The sequence below is a fragment of the Gobio gobio genome, assembly GCF_949357685.1.
Source record: "Gobio gobio genome assembly, chromosome: 8".
NCBI classification, from domain to species: Eukaryota; Metazoa; Chordata; class Actinopteri; order Cypriniformes; family Gobionidae; genus Gobio; species Gobio gobio.
Window position 1 is genome coordinate 20,750,700 of NC_137114.1, and position 11,781 is coordinate 20,762,480.

Below are 11,781 nucleotides of genomic sequence, written 5' to 3' on the forward strand. Positions count from 1 at the left end.
CAGGTGGCTCACCAGCAGTATGTATATTAACTAGGGCAACCTCTCCATTCTCCCCTTCAAACCTCAGCTGCTCTGCCTGAATGTCAACTACTGAGTGTAAAATCCCCAACACCTGCTTTGAGTGGACTGTAGCACCAGTGGCTCCTACATTAACTACCGGAACATAGGTCACACCATTAGTAACACTAAGTAATGACGGGGACAACAACAAACCTGGGGCAAGATCTGAGCCTCCAGGTTCCAACAACATTGTGGCAGGTGTCGTATGTGGGACTTTTGGGCAGGTGACCTTAATAAACTTAAGTGACCCAGCTGGTATAAACTCCCCGCCCTTTTCTAAAACCCGCACCCGACCCTCATGAGTTAAATGGCACACATCTTGGCGACGACAGTAGCGGAGAGCAGACTCCCAACAGGCTTCTGCCTGAACAGCACATAGAGAAGCAAATAAATCTTCGCCCTGTTGTGCAAATAACTCCCTATAACACTGAGCAATGACATTCATTCCTAACAGCCCAGGAATGGAATGTTGTAATGTGCGAGGGGCATCTTTCACCACCAAAACCCCCCGTCCTGGAAGTGTTCTACCCAGTACCTGGATATCCAACTCTAAATATCCAACATAGGGGATGTCTAATCCATTTGCAGCTTTTAAAGCCAACCACCCACATGACTTGAGCTTAGGTGCACCCCAATGTTGAAAGACTTCCTTAAAAAGAGACTCTGTTATTGTCGTCACCATAGAACCAGTGTCCAGTAAACACTTTACTTTAACACCCCCCATCTTTACCTCCACTACAGGGCATTTACCTACAAGTGAGATTGACTCATTTGAAGGGGGCAAGACCTGATGAGAAAGACTAGGATTGTTCGTCACAGAGCTAGGATCAATATGATGCATACCTGACTGTCCTGTAACTGCAGGATTTTCCTCAGGCTGGACATTAGGTAGACTGGCTGTTCGCGGTCTCGGCCCCTGTCGACACTGACGGAGGACGTGCCCAGGCTTACGACACCGGAGACAGATGGGTTGACCTTCTGGGGTAAACTGGTAATTGGGGTTAAGGGGACGAGCAGTTGACTGGCTTAACACAGATTCAATCTTGGACAGACTCTGTAGGATTTTATTAATCTGTAACTGCTGTTGGTTAAGTTGTTCCTGCAAGACAGAAACTTCCGACCCTTTTCCCACCCCAACTGCATGACAAACCCCTTCAACATTTATATCCACCCCACAGTGGTAAAGCCCAGCTCGATTTTGTCCTGAAGGACGCTCACCCTCCTCCATCCATCTAATTGCTTCATGCCGCAGTGCTATAAAATCGACTGCCGGATTTTGGCGCACAATGCTCTTTAGCTCTCTTCTTAGTGAAACATCACGTACATGCTCCATAAACTGATCTCTAACTAATATATCTGGGTCTGTCAACCTATTAGGGTAAGCACGCTTGATTTCTTCAATTAAAGCCCACAGAGAGTGTGAAAATTCTTTAAGAGACTCCCCATCTTTTTGTTTTCGGTCAAAGAATTGTCTTTGCAGGCTGACAAAGGAGGAGGAGGAACCATAAACCTCTTTTAAGATTTTTAAAATTGTGTCCGGATTCTCCCGCTCAGCCAAAGGGCGGAATCTAATTTCAGCTTTTGCTTCTCCTTCCAAATGGTCATAAAGGAAGAGGGCCTTCTCTCTAGCGCTCATATTTCTATCCCTCACGCATGACTCAATATTTTCTATCCAATCATAAAGCAATATATCAGATTTTGATTTTGAGCCGGAGAAGTGGGGGCACTTCCTTTCTCTCTGAATATAAACAAAACGTTCAGATCTAGGTTGTGGACCAGGAAAATTTGGTGAGTACAAATCGCCACTGGGGGCTGTCCCACCAGCAGTAGTGCCATTACCAGAGGTACTTGCGCTGGCACCTCTTCCTCTCTGAAGTTGTTCATTAGCCACTCGTAACCTCTGCACTTCCTCCCGAAGAGTCAGAAGTTCCTCTGGCATGTGTTCCTCCACCTCACTCATTTTACCAGTTTAACAGTCTCACTATCACAGAAGAGAACATAAAACAATGCCAAAGACATGAAAAACAAAACACTTCAGTTGCGTAGTAGTAGTCACTAGCCTCTGGTTCCAATCGTGATTCGTCTTGGCCGTCCAATTGTAGTCTTCTGTTGTCCAGAGCCAGCCACTGTTTCTATTTTAACAATCGAAGAATACACAAACAAAACCATACAAGCAATATAAAATGTCAATGCCTTTATTTATTTTTTATTGTATTTTTATTTTATTTTTTTTACCCTGCCTAACTACGCCAAAATGTAGTACCTGCCATGCAGCATACCTTATTTTAAGTCTGACTACGCCACCCCCTGAAGATGGGCAGGAGGAACCCCAACTCTTCCCGTGAATGTAGTGTGGCTAATAATACGTTTATCCCCGCAAAGGGACAGTCAACAAGAGGCAGAAATGTAAATGTATTCCAAAATTTATTAAATTAGTACAAAAAGACGTAGAAAAGTTATTTAAAACGAATCTTAAAAATACTGTGATGAATGACTGGTGGATTTTCCTCAATCTAGGAAGGTCGGATCAGCCGATGCAAAACCCCTGCTCAGGAGGCCCCTGGAGAGACAGAAACAGGAGACAGCAACCCAACACCAGTCGAAGCATGCAACACAACAAGCACTACACACTTAAGATCTTTATATACCACTACAAAATATCACACCGTGTTGTAGTTATAAGTACACACCAATACAGTGTCTCTCCCAGTGTGGTCCCCTGAAGAGAAAGGGCAAAGCATCAGTGTAGATCCGGCCTTGTACAAGGATAACCTACGCAGAAGACATTTAGAGAGGAGAATCACCAGCATAAATGGCAACACTTAGTCAAAATAAGAAATACTATAAATGTAGCACATGAGTGGCAAAATTATGGAGAACCAAACAAAACAAAACAAAAATCAAACAACAGGAAGCAATAAAGAAATGCCTAATAATTACAGGAAAACAGTGGCTGGCCTGGTCCTTTTCAGTATGATCAACTGTCCCACAGCGCATTAACACATGCAGAGAAAAGGTAAACGTTCCGTTGCAGTGCAGTTCAGCAGCTCGAGACACACTGGGGTGATTACACAAATGTTAAAACTCCATTCAGCAGCCTGTGTCCTCCGTGAAGAGTAGACACGCTCTTCTAGAATTACCCTGCATGAAAAAGGGGCCCAACTCACACAACAGTGTCTAGCATCAACACGAAAAGAGTCTGCCTTGCAGCCAGCAAACATTTATCACTTCCTGATTAGTCATGTGACCTTACAACAGATCACATGATTGATTGAGTGAATGTGATGCAGCTGTGTTGTATGCCTGCCTAAGTAGATCCCCACATATATATATATATATATATATATGTATATATGTATAATATATATATATATATATATATATATATATATATATATATATATATATATATATATATATATATATATATATATATATATATATATATACATATTATAGTATATGGCTATAATGGAGATTTCATCTAGTGAAAAAGTTTAGTACTGTGCCCAAACAAAATCTTACTGAAACAACAATAGGTCTATATAACGCACTCTTGAATTACAGCCATTTAAGTTTGTATAGTGCATTTTCATGTCTAAAATGGGGTGACGGTTACTTAAACCTGTTTTTCTCAAAATTCCGTTCCTAAAATCATAGCGATCAGCCAACGTCAGATAATCATAACGTTTGTTTCAGACAAGCCATGAAAGAAATACAAATATATTTGGAAAGGGCTTGACCCCAGCTTTCACATGGTATCAAAAGCTGCAAGAGGTATAATGTCACCATGTGATGGGTTTTCGTAGATCACATCACATTTTAATATTTGTTACACAGAAATAATAATACTGTTTGTTGTGAAACTGTTGCATATCTATATTGTTAAACATTATTTTTTCTAATTTGCATCATTTGAAAATGTACTTATATATACTTATATTCCTATAGCCTATATATGCAGTATATATATATATATATATATATATATATATATACTGCATATATAGGCTATAGGAATATATATATATATATATATATATATATATATATATATATATATATATATATATATATATATATATATATATATATAGAGAGAGAGAGAGAGAGAGAGAGAGAGAGAGAGAGAGAGAGAGAGAGAGAGAGAGAGAGAGAGATACTTTTTTTTTTTTTACTTTTAACACACTTTATTAAAACAGTCTAAAATCTAACACTTCATTATAATTCACACAATCACATTGCCAGATGTTCAAAAGATGATAAAAACCAAACAAAAATCAAATAAATAAAAATCATTCAAAATGTCCACTATAACTACATCACCAGTTAAACATCACTTCTCCATCCTCACAAAGTGACAGTAAGGCTCCATTTGCGCACCATTTAAACTGAAATTCAAGCATGTTTTTTGTCATTTGAAAAAATCTATGTTCCACTCTTATTCTGGATTCCACCAAGGCAGTAAATAACAAAAAAAACGTTTACATTTCTCCCTTCAGCAGCCAGTCTACAAGACTTCCAAATGGCTAATTTGGCTTGTCCAATGATAAAGTTTGCTACAGTACACTGCTGTCTGTGAGCTCTAGAATACTTGCACCCAAAAATAAACTGTGTTTTGTTAAAAAACAAAACCCAAATTCCCAAGTAATCTTTCTAGACACGTATATAAAGGATTTATAGATTCTGGTAAAGAACAAAAAATACAAGATGATAAAACATTCAAGTTGAATTTAGAAACATGAGCATTAGTGGGCAATGCGCAATGTAATAACCTCCACTGTAGGTCTCCAGAGCGTTTAGGTAGAGGACCCTTATAAAAAAGCCTCCACGAAGGAGAAAGATCAACAGGCACGGTTAAAAATTCTCTCCATTTTGTATCCCTTCTGTCCTTAATTTGCTCAAAATGATCTACTTTGACACACAACTGATACAATTCTTTTTTTCCGACCACTTGAAAATCAAGCTCTCGTAATTTATCAAATCTCAGCAGCCTTACTTCATCATCATCCTCAAAATCAACCTTTGGAGACACAAATAACTTAGGAAACCCGACTCTAGAAGGACCTCCAGACAGAAAAGAGTTGACAAACAGGAGGAGTGTGGAGGGAAAAGCTGCTTTCAACCCACCTATAAGCCGCTCTACCGTCCTTACTGATCTAACACCAGCCTGATTACCAATGTCTATCATTGACCTCCATTTTCTAGACGAGGTATCGATTAAATCTAAAACTTTTATCACTCCTTTTTTCACAAATTATTTAACAAATGTATTAGAATTAACACTATTACCACTTAAAAAGGAGTTGAAAAACAATGGTTCTTCAAGGCCAAAATTATTATCAACATGTCTAATCAATTTAAAACCGGTCCAGGAGTTTAACACAGAAGTATACAATTTTACATCAGATGAAAACTTTCCATCAAAAGAAGACATTAAAAATAAATGCCTATCAAGAGAGAACCCCCCAAAAGTTCTGAGCAGCGCCAGACCAAATGACACCCATGGCTTAAAATCCTCAGGGTAGAGTAGGTTCTGATCCGTTTTTAGCCTCATAGCTTTAACCTTAGCTACCAAATTAATCAACCCTTGGCCCCCTTCATTTACAGGCAAATAGAGAAATGCAGGGGGAAGCCAATGATAACCACCCCAGAAAAACTCAACGAAAGTCTTCTGCAAACGTTGCAACAGATCTTTTGGTGGATCAAGGACACTCAGACGATGCCACATCATAGAAGCTGCCAGGTTGTTAATAATGAGCACTCTTCCTCTATATGACAGTTGAGGCAGTATCCATTGCCATTTTTGTAAGCGTCCAGAAACTTTTTCAAAAATACCATCCCAGTTTTTCTTAATACACTGGTCAGTCCCAAGGAAAACCCCCAGCACTTTGAACCCCTCTCGACTCCAGGAACAGTTCTGCGGAAGTGCTGGAGGGCCCACATTCTCCTATTCCCCCAGTAGAAAAGAAGTACACTTTTGCCAATTAATTCGAGACGAGGATGCTTTCTGATAAATTTCCAAAGTTTCTCTCAAATTCATAACATCCTGAGCAGATCTGATAAAAACAGTGACATCATCAGCATAGGCATTAAGCCTAGCAGTTATCAGTTCTGAGGTGGATGGACACACTGTTGATATGCCACCCAGCTTGTTCCTCAGTGCGGCCAAAAGTGGTTCAATTGCAATGGCATACAGGATTCCTGAGAGCCCACACCCCTGCCTTATACCTCTGCTTACACTGAAAGGTCTTGTTAGGGTACCATTAATTTTCAGCATGCTGCATACGTCATTATACAGCAGTTTAATATAAGCAATAATAGATGGACCAAAACCAAAAGCCTCAAGACACTTAACCAGGAAACCATGATCAACCCGATCAAAAGCATTCTCCTGATCCAAAGAAACAAAACCAACATTAAAATTATGTATTTTAGAAAAAGAGATTAAGTCCCGAATCAGAGAAAGGTTATCAAAAATAATCCTTCCTGGAATGCAGTATGACTGATCTGGATGAATCACCGATGAAATGTAGAGTTTAACTCTGTTGGTTAAAGATTTTGAAAGTATCTTATAGTCAACTCCGAGTAAAGAGACAGGACGCCAGCATCTAATGTCTTCAAGATCACCCTTTTTAGGTAGAAGTGTGACCACAGCTCTTCTTAAACTCAGTGGAAGTGTACCTCTTTTAAAACTCTCCATGAAAACCGCAAACAAATCCTTTCCAATGACTGGCCATAGTTGTTTATAAAATTCTGCATTAAGTCCATCCAATCCCGGAGCTTTGCCAGAAGACAGTTCTTTAACAGCAACAGTTAGTTCATCAAAAGTCAATGGTTCATCAAGCTTAGATTTCTCCACATCCGAAAGCTGAGGTAAATCCTGAAAGAGAAGTTCAGCCATTTCCTCATCGCAATCTTCAGCTCTGTAAAGATCCTCATAAAAAGACAGTGCGTAAGAAATAATCCCATGACCATCGGTAACTTTCCTCCCCTCCGGAAGCCTCAAACAGCCTAAAATCTTCTTATCCACAGTCTTCTTCTCCAGGTTAAAAAAAAAAGTTGTAGGAGCATCCATGCTATTAAAAGAGGAAAATGCACGAATCAGCGTCTCCTGGGCTCTTTCCTCCAGTAGATTCCGCAAAATAATTTTATTGCGTTTCAAGGACTCGGTGGTATCGACAACATCCCCTTCAATGTCAAGCAGAAGTATTTCCTGTTCAAGCTGTGCCATCTTTTTGTCCAAACAGCTTTTATTGTAAGCAGAGTAACTCTGGCAAAACAATTTAATTTGAGTTTTTCCGATGTCCCACCACTGGCTCAAGGACTTATACTGGGTTTTCCTCTCTCTCCAGATCTCCCAGAAATAAGTGAAAGAGTGCAAAAAATTTTGATCAAGTAATAATCTATTATTAAATTTCCAAAAAGATTTATTGAACATGCTTTCTGCAGTAGTGACATCAATAGATAGAAAATGGTGATCAGACAGAGCAGTAGGAAAGATACAGTTATTATAGAAATGAGTTCTTTTGCTTTTTTGTACATAAATCCTGTCCAGCCTAGCCCCAGATATCATATTGGAGTTTATTTTCACCCAGGTATATTGTCGGACATGGGGAAATGATTCTCTCCAAACATCTACAAGATTGTGATAAACAACTAAAGACCTAAGCACATCTGCAGATTGACTATGGGGCTCATCATGATTCCTGTCTAAAGCATGACATAAAGTGCAGTTAAAATCCCCAGCCAAAACAATGGTCCTATCAGGAGAAACATCACTTAGAGCAGTTTTAAGTTTTTCAAAAAAAGCAACACGATCCAACCCAATATTGGGTGCATACACATTGAAAAAAGAAAAGTGATTGCCCTGAATAGTTACATCAACTCTCAGCAAACGACCAGAAATCACTTCAACAACACTGACAGGCTGCTCTTTATATTCAGATGACAGAAGTATAGCCACACCTGCACTGACATTAAAGCCATGACTCAATATAGCCTGGCCCTTCCATTCACTCAACCACCACTGTATCTGATTATTCTCATCTGTGTGCGTTTCCTGTAGAAACACCACCCCAGCACTCTTCATCATGATATAATCAAAAAGACTAGCCCTTTTCACAGCATCACGACACCCATTAACGTTCAGTGAACTAAGTCTCAAAGGTGCCATGAGAAGAAAAAAATATATAAGATGAACACACAATAAAGCCAATCCACAAGATGTATTAGGTGACCCAGCCATGTTCATTTTTTAACTTGTAAATTCAACAAACTTCTAACATTACTAAGCAGTTTTTTAAGACGGTAGCGTTTGGGTTTGTCAAGCTCTTCCAAGGAAGCTTTTCTCATTGCCATCGAACCAGACAGCAGAAACAATCTTACAGCCGGAAAATATGACTCAATTTTAGGTTTACGATGTCCCTTAGTAGTAACAAGGAAATGATTAATCTGCTGAACAGAGTAAAGTTTGATCTTACCTCCAGAGACAAACTCTGAATCCACCGCGTCATTCCCCATTATCTCCGTATATCTTCATGTTCAATGTCAGAGTCATCCATTAAATCCACAGGTTCTTGAGATAACATGGCATCTTGACTCCGATTAAACGAGTCATCAGTAATCGTTTAATTTTCAATGTTATCAGGCTGCGTTTGATTTTCATCTAAAATCAAATCCGTTTCAGACACGGACCGCAAGCACACCTGACCCGCGCTCATCTCTGTCTGCGGTGCAGCGGGGACATGACTCGGGCCGCCCGCTTCCTCAGCAGCCTCCGCCAGGCCACCTCCAGAGGCCTCCAGCACCGGTCTCCCTTCGGGCATGTCACCTGGCGCCGAGAGCGCTCCGCTCGGCTGGGGTTCTGACGCCACAGCAGTCGCAGCGATATCTGCGCCGGCCGCCCTCTCGCTGTTCTCCGCATCTACAGCTGGAGCCGCGATAAGGCCCGCCGGCCTGTCTCGCCTCGGGCAAGTCTGCCTGACGTGTCCAAAATCACCACAAATAAAGCATCGCATTGACTCTGAACTAATAAAAACAGTGTAATCTTTGCCGTCGATGCTTAATTTCGCTGACAGATTTAATGGATCACTCTGAGAGTTTAAAATCATAAACACTTGACGACGAAAGGACATCACATGTTTAATCTCGGGATTTTTACATCCCAGAGGGATCATTTTAATAGTACTCACTATTTTGCCATACCTCTGGAGTATTTGTTCAAGTTTTTCATTTGTAACGAACGGTGGTACGTTTGATAAAATAACTTTCTTGGCTGGGCTTGACAAAGGCAATACAGGCAAAAAAATGTTTTTGATTAACATTGCCGTTCACTGAGAAAAAACACAATGGCTTTGTTCATCCGGGAGGCAGATCTAATGTTAGCACCACCGATCGCCTCGCTCACGGCTATCAAACAATCTTCCACCGACACTGCGGCCTCAGGCATACATTTACACCCATGTTTGAGTGTTAACTGTGAGAAATCCCCTGCTTCCGACCCCATTATCCCCGCTCGCTGACCGAAGTCAGGAAAACCTTCACTAAACCAAATACTCTATAACTAAAGAAAATGCCCTCATGTGTTGTGTTGTGTCATGTCATTGGTTCATTGTTTAATCACTGTTCACAGGTGTCACTTGTCTTGTCATTAGTCTCAGTGTATTTAGCCCTCATGTTTGCCATGTGTCCTTATTGTGGTTGTAACCTGTTGTAAGGCAAGTCTGTTTATGTCCTGTTTTGCTAAGTCATTGTGTCAATTTTGCTAAGTCATTGTGTCAAGTCTTTGTTTTATGTTTTGATTTATGTTAAGCTTTATGTTTTGTTTGGAATAAACTGCACTTGGGTCTTCAACTTGCCTCCAGTGGATCCGTTACACAATTGTTGTTGCAACAGTAAGAATCATAGTTATGGTGGTCACAATCATTTAGAGACTGTTTGTATCTGCCTTCCTAAAGTCCAGATGATCTTCAGCAAATGCCGTCTCCAGCACCAGCAGCAGAGACTGTTTAAGCTTCTTATATTCATCACACATGAACACATAGAGAATGGGGTTCAGACAGCTGTTTAGAATAGATAAAGCAGATATAAACTGAATAGCATTGCTTTCCAAAGTACTTCTGTATCACTGGCACTCAAGTTAACCATTTTTACTGCACAAAACAAGCAATTATGCGATAATGACCCGGTACGACCTGAGCTGCTTCCCCATGTTGAGCCGTTTGATTCGTACTCCAATAGCAATATATGAAGAAGCAATGATCATGAAGGGGATGAGACAGCCCACTAAAAATGCATATGTGACCGAAAACGTAGAAAGAAACACACGCACAGTGAAGAAAGGGATGCAGAAGCCGAAACCCACACGATCATGTGGATGATCCTGGCTCTAAATACAGTTCGGTTATTTTGAGCCCAAACAACCATCCATGTGCACAGGCATCGGTCCAGACTGATAACTACCAGGAAAAAAATGCTAGCAAACCGATTTAATGTTATCGCAATGGAGAGAACCTTTAATAAGGAACTGTCCGAAGAAAAGTAGATTAAAGAAAATGTCATGATAAAGGTAGGCTAAATATTAAGATGAAGTCTGCAATCGCCAAGTTGAGAAACCAAATAGAGTTGACTGTCGTCTTCATCCTGCAGCCAGTCAGAAATATGACAAGCCCATTTCCAATGAAACCCACTATAAATGTGACAATGATAATGCACATTAAAGTGATCTCAAAGCCTAAACTCTCAGACTGAGTAGGGGTATCGTTTGTTGTTCCTCTGGTCAGGTTTTCAGGTTCAAAACTTGTAGTTTCTACACAACAACAAAAAGAAAGAGAGAAAACGCATGTGAGGGCTTCTTTTGAGTCTGTTTCTGATCTTAACATTGTGGTGTTTCATGTGCAACATAATTTTTCCATGAAGTTCCACACACCAAAATGCCATTTTATTGATATTTCAGATAAAAACATCAATACAATTTTTTCTTTTTAAAAATTTTGATCAATTGGCACCAAAAATTGATTTAATACCATCCTAATCTGTAATCTAACTTTTGTATGTATTTATATTTTTAATTTATTTTAGTCCAGTTTTATGCATTTGAAGATAACTTAAATTTAATATGACAAGAACTCAGAGTTAAACTGTGTCAGAAATATTCCTCTTGATAATGTCAGATAACTTTGATAGAAAGGTGTGTAATGGATTACAATCAAACAATCAGCTGTCAGCTGTTAAATTTTAAGTACACAATTAGATAATACCAATTTAGGTCAACCAATTGCCAGGGTGTCAGCAAAAACCAACCTGCTGCAAACAACAAGCTCTTCGGAAATGAGAGTTGACGTCGGAAGGAGGTTGCAGTTCCCGGAAGTGGTCCACACAGCTCTTCGCCCAGACATTGTTTTGTGGTCAGCCAAAGACTGTAGAATCATCCTAATTGAGCTGACCATGCCATGGGAGGAGGGCTGTGAGGAGGCACACGTGAGAAAGGCCTTGGCATATCAGCCTTTAATCCTGGAGTGCAAAGACAAAGGATGGCAGGCATGGCTGTTCCCTGTGGCAATAGGTTGCAGGCTTTCCTGCCAAATCAGCATGCGGCTGCTGACAACTTTAGGCATGGACGAGAAGAGTAAGAAGTATGCTGCTCATAGGATGGGACAGGAGGCTGAACGAGCTTCATGCTGGATATTGAGTAAGAGAGAGAAAGAAAGCTGGAAGCCA

General features: G+C 40.2%; 1 pseudogene across 1 annotated transcript; it reads right to left on the reverse strand.

Moving 5' to 3' along the window:
* Positions 1-9,988: 9,988 nt before the first annotated feature.
* On the reverse strand, positions 9,989-10,778 carry LOC307130323 (chemerin-like receptor 1; annotated as a pseudogene). Its single transcript has one exon. The product of its transcript is annotated as a chemerin-like receptor 1 (transcript).
* Positions 10,779-11,781: the final 1,003 nt, after the last annotated feature.